This window comes from Oncorhynchus mykiss, chromosome 9 (genome assembly GCF_013265735.2).
Source record: "Oncorhynchus mykiss isolate Arlee chromosome 9, USDA_OmykA_1.1, whole genome shotgun sequence".
Taxonomy (NCBI): Eukaryota; Metazoa; Chordata; class Actinopteri; order Salmoniformes; family Salmonidae; genus Oncorhynchus; species Oncorhynchus mykiss.
The window spans coordinates 37,775,509-37,784,007 of NC_048573.1; positions in this window are offsets into that span (position 1 = coordinate 37,775,509).

Here is an 8,499-nt window from a genome sequence, read left to right on the forward strand (position 1 = left end):
CAAAATCCATCTCCTTCCATCTTCTCCTGCTGCCGGCCACTGGGCTTTCTCTCACTAGCATATTTGGTAGTGAGTGGAAGCGCCAAGAGAATGCTTAACTTTTATACATCTGGTGAAATATCTGCCTCACTGTTCTATCTGTGGTCGAACTGTGTTAGAGCTGTCAAATCCACAAGTCCACAAGTGGCTGGCTCCTGGCTTGACATTGGATGCAACCAAAACACAACGTTTTTATAACTCCTACGCAGCCAGAAGTTAATGTGGCCGCGTTACAAGTTCAAACACCCGACTGCATGATATTACATTGTCTACACCTCGATTAGACCGATATAAATCCTCCCATCCAAATGAACATGAAGACCTGCATTAGCCTACCCGTTCTACAGCCGTTTTGAACTTCTAACGCGGTTGGGATTATAAGGAAGGGTGTGGTTTGTGACACACAAGATCAGCTGCTCACCTACTTGTCAGCTCACACACCTCCAACTCCACCAAAAACATCCGCTATGAGGATGTATGTCAATGTGGGTTAGCGCTTGATTTGATTGAATCATAGCCTTAGTTTTCCCTCCTAAGATTAGGGGAGGGATCCTAGATCTGTGCTGAAGGGCATCTTCACCCGGACACTGCCCAACTAGCTTTATTCTCTTCTGGTCATGATGTGTCAGTGAAAGCTGTTATGTAGGAGGCTATCAGTCACATTCTGACATCAACAAGAGCTCACGGTTTTTCCAATTTGACTTCAAATTCTGAAGCTTATCCAGGTTTTTCAAAAAGTCAAATTTCGAAGTTGCTCCAAACGTGACATTTCTAAATGTTTTTGACACCCTGGGTTGACTCTCAGCGCCGTTGCGTTTGGAGAAACGTCATATTTCAAAGTTATAGATTAAGACTTTGGATAGGGTTAAAACATGAAGTCTAGGCTTTCAAGTTAAGTAAGTTAAGGGTTAAGGTTTGGGATAGGGTATAAAAATACAAATTAAATTCTCCCACTCGGATTGAACACAAGATTTTTGGATCCGGAGTCATGGGATTACCTAATAGTACTCACTGTTGCCTCTAGTGGCCGGTATTGAAGGCCTTTCCCAAAGTCCTCAGGGGATGGACAGACATCCAATTTCGAAAGTCAATCTTGAGTGATCTGTCTGCTGACACGGCCAAGCCTCAGCACACCAACCTCAATCAAATGCAGCGTCATTGCTACTCTACTCTCTGTACCTGGCATCCCTGTTCATTTGGTGTGTAGTCATCTGTGACTGGAGTGTGTGTGTGCTTGTGCATGCGTGCATGTGCGTGCGTGCGTGTGTGTGCGTGTTAATCCTACCTGTGTTTTCACAGCCCTTGTCATCTCGTTATCACAGTGACATTTGTTCGGGCCTGCTGGGCCATCTGGATACGTCCCACACACATGTGAGAGAAACCAGCCTGGTTTAGGTCTGACTCACATCAAACAGCCTCCCTGCCCACACACTCACACACACTAACAAACACACTCAATCACACAGAGAGAGAGAGAGAGAGAGAGAGAGAGAGAGATGAAAAATTGTGTGTCGATATAATTTTACAAACTGAGTGCAGAAAAACAAAAAATATCAATCAATGCATTTGTTGTGTTTCTGTTGTTATTCAATGTGTGCAGCATGCCCTGGAACAGCACCCGTGATGTGTGTGTGTGTGTGTGTGTGTGTGTGTGTGTGTGTGTGTGTGTGTGTGTGTGTGTGTGTGTGTGTGTGTGTGTGTGTGTGTGTGTGTGTGTGTGTGTGTGTGTGTGTGTGTGTGTGTGCGTGTGTGTGTGTGTGTGTGTGTGTGTGTGTGTGTGGGTGGGATGGTCCCAGTATGCCAGAAGGTGGGGAGGTGGAGATGTTGATGCCACATGTTGGAGTTCTGAAACAACACATTTGGTGCCAACGCACTGTCACAGAAGTAAACATATTTCAATCGACTACAGGCTTACCTGAATGGACAACAGCAACGGAATACAATAATACATTTTATTAAAACGTTTGGGTAATGGCCTCGTCTTCGAGGGATGATCCTCGGAGCCAGATGATGTGATGGCAGCATGGTTGTTGAAGACTGGTGCTGAAAAACAGCAACTGAGAAAAAGAGTGTAAGTTGACACATAAATACTACACCAGATTTACGGCCATGAGTTGAGAGAGAGGAAGGGGATAATTGCAAGAGTGAGCCCACAGGTTAAACATCAAGTGTGAGGTATGTGGATTCTTGTGCTGTGCTCGTAGGCTATAGGGTACATAGGTGATTGAAATTCCTCACATGGCTAAGAGAAGAAGAAACAAGACACTATGCTGCTGATGATACATTTGCCTGTACGGTAATATGCCTGTACAATAAGAAATAAAGGGAATTATGTTGCTTATGCTTGCTGGATGAAGTTAAATGCATTCAGAACATCCTTCCTGATTGAACTTTCGTTAACTACAATACATTAGACATAGTACTGGTACAGAGATAGAGAAAGACAGTGTGTTAATATAATGTGTTTGTTTCAGTTGTTATATGTGCAACACATCAAACAGACCCATTGGTGTGTGTATTTGTGTGTGTGTGTGTCTGTCTGTCTGTGCGTGTATATGTGGGGTGGGGGGGGGGGCTGTCCCGTATACCAGAGGGTGGGGAAGTAGAGGTGTTTTTGCCACATGTTTGAGTTCTGAAACAATACATTTGGGGCCAACGTACTGCCACAGAATTCAACATATTTGACACAGTCCCAAAAGCTCTCACAGTCTTATGTCAGAATTAGACGTTTGACCGTGTTTCTCAAACATCATTTTTCTATGTTGCTCTAAACCTAAAATTTGGAAGTGTTTAACTTTTTATGGCTGCAGGGGCAGTATTGAGTAGCTTGGATGAAAAGGTGCCCATTGTAAACGGCCAGCTCCTCAGTCTCAGTTGTTAATATATGCATATTATTATTAGTATTGGATAGAAAACACTCTGAAGTTTCTAAAACGGTTTGAATTATGTCTGTGAGTATAACAGAACTCATATTGCAGGCAAAAACCTGAGAAATTCCACTTCCTGTTTGTATTTTTTCTGGGGGTGGCAGATTTTCAACTAAGCTCTCATTGAAATTACAGCGAGATATGGATGAGTTTTCACTTCCTACGCCTTCCACTAGATGTCAACAGTCAATAGAACTTTGTCTGATGACTCAAATGTGAAGGGGGGGTCGAATGAGACAGGAAATAGTCACCACTGCCACGAGTTGACCATGCTTTCACCAGGCTCGTTCACAGGGGAAGGACCTGCGTTCCACCGGTCATCTGAAGTCATTCTAATTCTCCGGTTGGAACGTTATTCAAGATATATGTAAACAACATTCTAAAGATTGATTCAGTACATCATTTGACATGTTTCTACTGACTGTTACGGAACTTTTGGACATTTCGTCACGTTATAGTGGACGCGCTTTGTGACTTTGGAATTGTTTACCAAACGCGCTAACCAAAGTAGCTAATTGGACATAAATAACTGACATTTTCGAACAAATCAAGCATTTATTGTGGATCTGGGATTCCTAGGACTGCATTCTGATGAAGTTCATCAAAGGTAAGGAAACATTTATCATGTATTTTCTGGTTTCTGTTGACTCCAACATGGCTGCTAATTTGGCTACTGTTCTGAGCTCCGTCTCAGATTATTGCATGGGTTGCTTTTTCCGTAAACATTTTTTGAAATCTGACACAGCGGTTGCATTAAGGAGAGGTATATCTATAATTCCATGTGTATAACTTGTATTATCATCTACATTTATGATGAGTATTTCTGTTGAAATGATGTGGCTATGCAAAATCACTTGATGTTTTTGGAACTAGTGAATCTAATACGCCAATGTAAACACTGTAAACTTAACTTTATCAAACAAAACATGCATGTATTGTGTAACATAAAGCCCTATGAGTGTCATCTGATGAAGATATTTCAAGGTTAGTGATTCATTTTATCTCTATTTCTGCTTTTTGTGAATGCTATGTTTCGCTGGCTGTGCTTATTGTGGTTTGGTGGGCACCTAACATAATCGATTGTAGTGCTTTCGCTGAAAAGCATATTTGAAGTCGGAGACTTTGGTGGGATTAAAAACAAGATTACCTTTAAAATTATATAAGACACATGTATGTTTTAGGAATTGTAATTATGAGATTTCTGTGGTTTGAATTTGGCGTCCTCTATTTTCACTGGTAGTTGTCATATCGATCCCGTTAGCGGGATTGCAGCCATAACAAGTTTTTAAGGTAACATTTAGGAATTAACTCTGAATTTTAAGGTTAGGGTTAAGTTTAGGCATTAACGCCGAAATCTTACGGTTAGGCATTAACTCTGAAAGGTTAAATGGTTCAAAACAAAATCTCAAAAATAACTTTCTATCACTTGATTCTAACATGCAACCTTACATCCCAGATGTAGATGCTTATGCCAATCTGTCATCCCCTTCCACAACACCCTAGCAAAATTGAAACATACTTGAAGGTAACAGCGCTCTCTGTTGCCCCTAGTGGTCGGCTTCCATGCCATCTCCGGATGTCTTCAGACACGTAGAGCCGTCTAATACTGACTTGTAGCACAGGTGAACTGGCTGCATTTGCTACAAGCAGACTGGTACAGAGGTTACAGAGAAGAGATAGATGATCATTATCACACGCAGGCACTGCAATATTTTTCTTTAATGCAGGATACACAGCCCATTCAAATAAATGCAACCCTGGAGGGAGAGAGAGCGTGTCTTTATCTCTGAATATCTGTGTTTGTGGGGCACTCACTGAATGAGTGAGGCTTGAGAAATCCCCACGCTGCACTGCCAGAGAGTGAGAGAGCAAGAGGGAAAAATAGATACACTTCCTCCTCACCACAAAGTTTCCTGCACCTATGATTCATTCACTCTGCTCTTTGATACAGTGTGTGTGTGTGTGTGTGTGTGTGTGTGTGTGTGTGCATGCATACATTTGGGAGCTTGTTTTCGTTCATATTTAGTAATATTATTTTAAACTCTGCAAAAAAAGAAGCGTCCCTTATTCAGGACCCTGTCTTTCAAAGATAATTTGTAAAATCCCAAATAACTTCACAAATCTTCATTGTAAAAGGTTTAAACACTGTTTCCCATGATTGTTCAATGAACCATAAACAATTACTGAACATGGACCTGTGGAAGAGTCGTTAAGACACTAACAGCTTAGCCTACAGACGGTAGGCAATTAAGGTCATAGTTATGAAAACTTAGGACACTAAGAGGCCTTTCTACTGACTCTGAAAAACACCAAAAGAAAGATGCCCAGGGTCCCTGCTCATCTGCGTGAACGTGCCTTAGGCATGCTGCAATGAGGCATGAGGAGGGCAATAAATTGCCATGTCTGTACTGTGAAAGTGCTTTTCACTGACGAGTGATGGTTTTGTTTCACCAGGGGTGACAATCAGATTTTTGTTTATGGTCGAAGGAATGAGTGTTACACCGAGAGTTGTACTCTGGAGCGGGATCGATTTGGAGGTGGAGGGTCCGTCATGGTCTGGGGCGGTGTGTCACAGCATCATCGGACTGAGCTTGTTGTCATCCTGACATGACCCTCCAGCATAACAATGCCATCAGCCATACTGCTCGTTCTGTGCGTGATTTCCTGCACGACAGGAATGTCAGTGTTCTGTCATGGCCATCGAAGAGCCCAGATCTCAATCCAATTCAGCACGTCTGGGACCTGTTGGATCGGAGGGTGAGGGCTAGGGCCATTCCCCCCAGAAATTTCCAGGAACTTGCAGGTGCCTTGGTGGAAGAGTGGGATAACATCTCACAGCAAGAACGGGTAAATCTGGTGCAGTCCATGAGGAGGAGATGCACTGGTGGCTACACCAGATACTGACTGTTACTTTTGATTTTGAACCCCCCCTTTGTTCAGGGACACATTATTTCATTTCTGTTAGTCACATGTCCGTGGAACTTGTTCAGTTTATGTCTCAGTTGTTGAATCTTGTTATGTTCATACAAATATTTACACATGTTAAGTTTGCTGAAAATAAACGCAAATGACAGTGTGAAGACTTCTTTGTTTTCTGAGTTTATGTGTCTGCTCTGTCCTGAAATGTTGTGTGTGTGACATTTCTGTGAAAATGCTGAATGTGGAGAAGTGTATTCTGGTTTCAGAGCACTCTGAAAACCCACTGATTACTAGGCTGATTAGGAGATCAACATCAGTTAGAAGATCATACCCAGTTTCAGTATGACTGTGTTTGAGAACTAGTAAAGGGTAAACACCAAGATTACAAAGGTGAACCACGGTGAACCAGAAGTAATTCGTTTTTTTAAAGGCTAGGGGGCAGCATCCTGAATTCTCGATGACTGATGTGCCCAAAGTAAACTGCCTGTTACTCAGGTGAAGGAGCTAGGATATGCATATAATTGGTAGCATTGGATAGAAAAGACTCTGAAGTTTCGAAAACTGTTAAAATAACGTCTTTGAATATAACAAAACTGATATGGCAGGCAAAAACGCGAGGAGAATCCATCCAGATTTTTTTGTTTTGAGGTCACAGGCCATATCAATAGTAGCCTATGGGATATTCAAAATAATTCCTCCTAGATTGCAGTTCCTATGGCTTCCACTAGAAAGGGTTTTAGGCTTGTTTTTTGAAAAAATAACGAGTAGTTGTAGTTTTTCCATGGTGTCTCTCATTAGAAAAGTGGTGAATGAGGTGCGCGCTTTTTGTTATTTATCTTCCCTATTGAACATACTATTCGCCGTCTTAAATTTGATCATTTATTTAAATATTAGAGCACCTGAGGATTAATTAGAAACATTGTTTGACTTGTTTGGACGAACTGTACTGGTAACTTTCTGGATTTGTTTCTATGCATATTTAACGAGTGGATTACTGAATCAAGCGCGCAAAATAAACTGATGTTTTTGGAATATAAAAAAGGACTTTATCGAACAAAACAACCATTTGCTGGGACCCTTGGTATTGCAAACAGAGGATGATCTTCAAAGGTAAGTGATTTATTTTATCGCTACTTGGGATTTTGTGATGCCTGTGCTGGTTTGGAAAAGTATTTTGGTGTGGGGCGCTGTCCTCAGATAATCGCATGGTATGCTTTCGCCGTAAAGCCTTTTTGAAAACTGACAACACGGTTGGATTAACAAGAAGTTAAGCTTTTAAACGATGTAAGATATTTGTATTTTGAATTTCGCGCACTGCAATTTCACCGGATGATTTTCACTTTGGATGAATTGCGTGCCCATAGTGAACTGCATCCTACTCTGTCCTAGATTGCTAATATATGCATATTATTATTACTATTGGATAGAAAACACTCTGAAGTTTCTAAAACTGTTTAAATTGTGTCTATAACAGAACTCATAGGGCAGGCAATCTTCCAAACAAGAAGTGAAATTCTGAATGCGGGTCAACTTTGACGTCATCGCCCCCTCCTTTCCCAACACGATATGGATCTGGTAGCACTTCCTACGCCTTCCAATAGATGTACTCATTTAGTAGAAAGTGGAATGGAGCTTTTACTGTGAACTTTGACCGAATGGGAGGGGAAATAGTCACTGTCCCGACAGAATGCCATTTTCCTGTGGCGCATTTCTCTGTGGGTGCCACCGCCGTTCCATTTGGCTGCAGCTGAAAACGTATGATCCGGTTGGAACGTTATTGGATATATATGAAAATAACATCCTGAAGATTGATTCTCTACTTAGAAAGTCCAGTTTATTCGACCTGGAATATATCTTTTTGAAGTTTTTGTGCGAGTTGTCCTGGACCAGCAGTCAGTTTTTGGGCATGTGAGCTGAAAGTGGTAGCAAATTGCAGCTAATTGGACACTAGTATTGGACATTATGGAACAAAACAACGATTTATTGTGGAACTAGGACTCCTTGCACTACATTCTGATGAAAGATCATCAAAGGTAAGGGAATATTTATGATGTAATTTCGTATTTCTGTTGACTCCAACATGGCGGAGAAATACTTTTACGTCTGAGCGCTGTCTCAGATTATTGCATGGTAGGCTTTTTCCGTAGCTTTTAAAATAAATCTGACAGCGGTTGCATTAAGAACTAGTGTATCTTTAATTTTATGTAGAACATGTATCTTTAGTCAAAGTTTATGATGAGTATTTCTGTTATCTGGCGTAGCTTTCTATAATTCCTCCGGATATTTTGGAGTCAGTTCTGAACATGGCGTCAATGTAAACCGAGATTTGTAGATATAAATATGCATATTATCGAACAAAACATAAATGTATTGTGTAACATGTCATATGAGTGTCATCTGATGAAGATTTTCAAAAGGTCAGTGATTCATTTTATCTCTAATCCTGCTTTTGTGACTCTATCTTTGGCTGGAAAAAATGGCTGCGTTTTCCCTTTGATTTGGTGGTGGTCTAACATAAATATATGTTGTGTTTTCACTGTAAAACATTTTAAAAATCGGACATGATGGGTTGTTTATCAACAAGATGTTTATCTTTCATTTGAGGTATTGGACT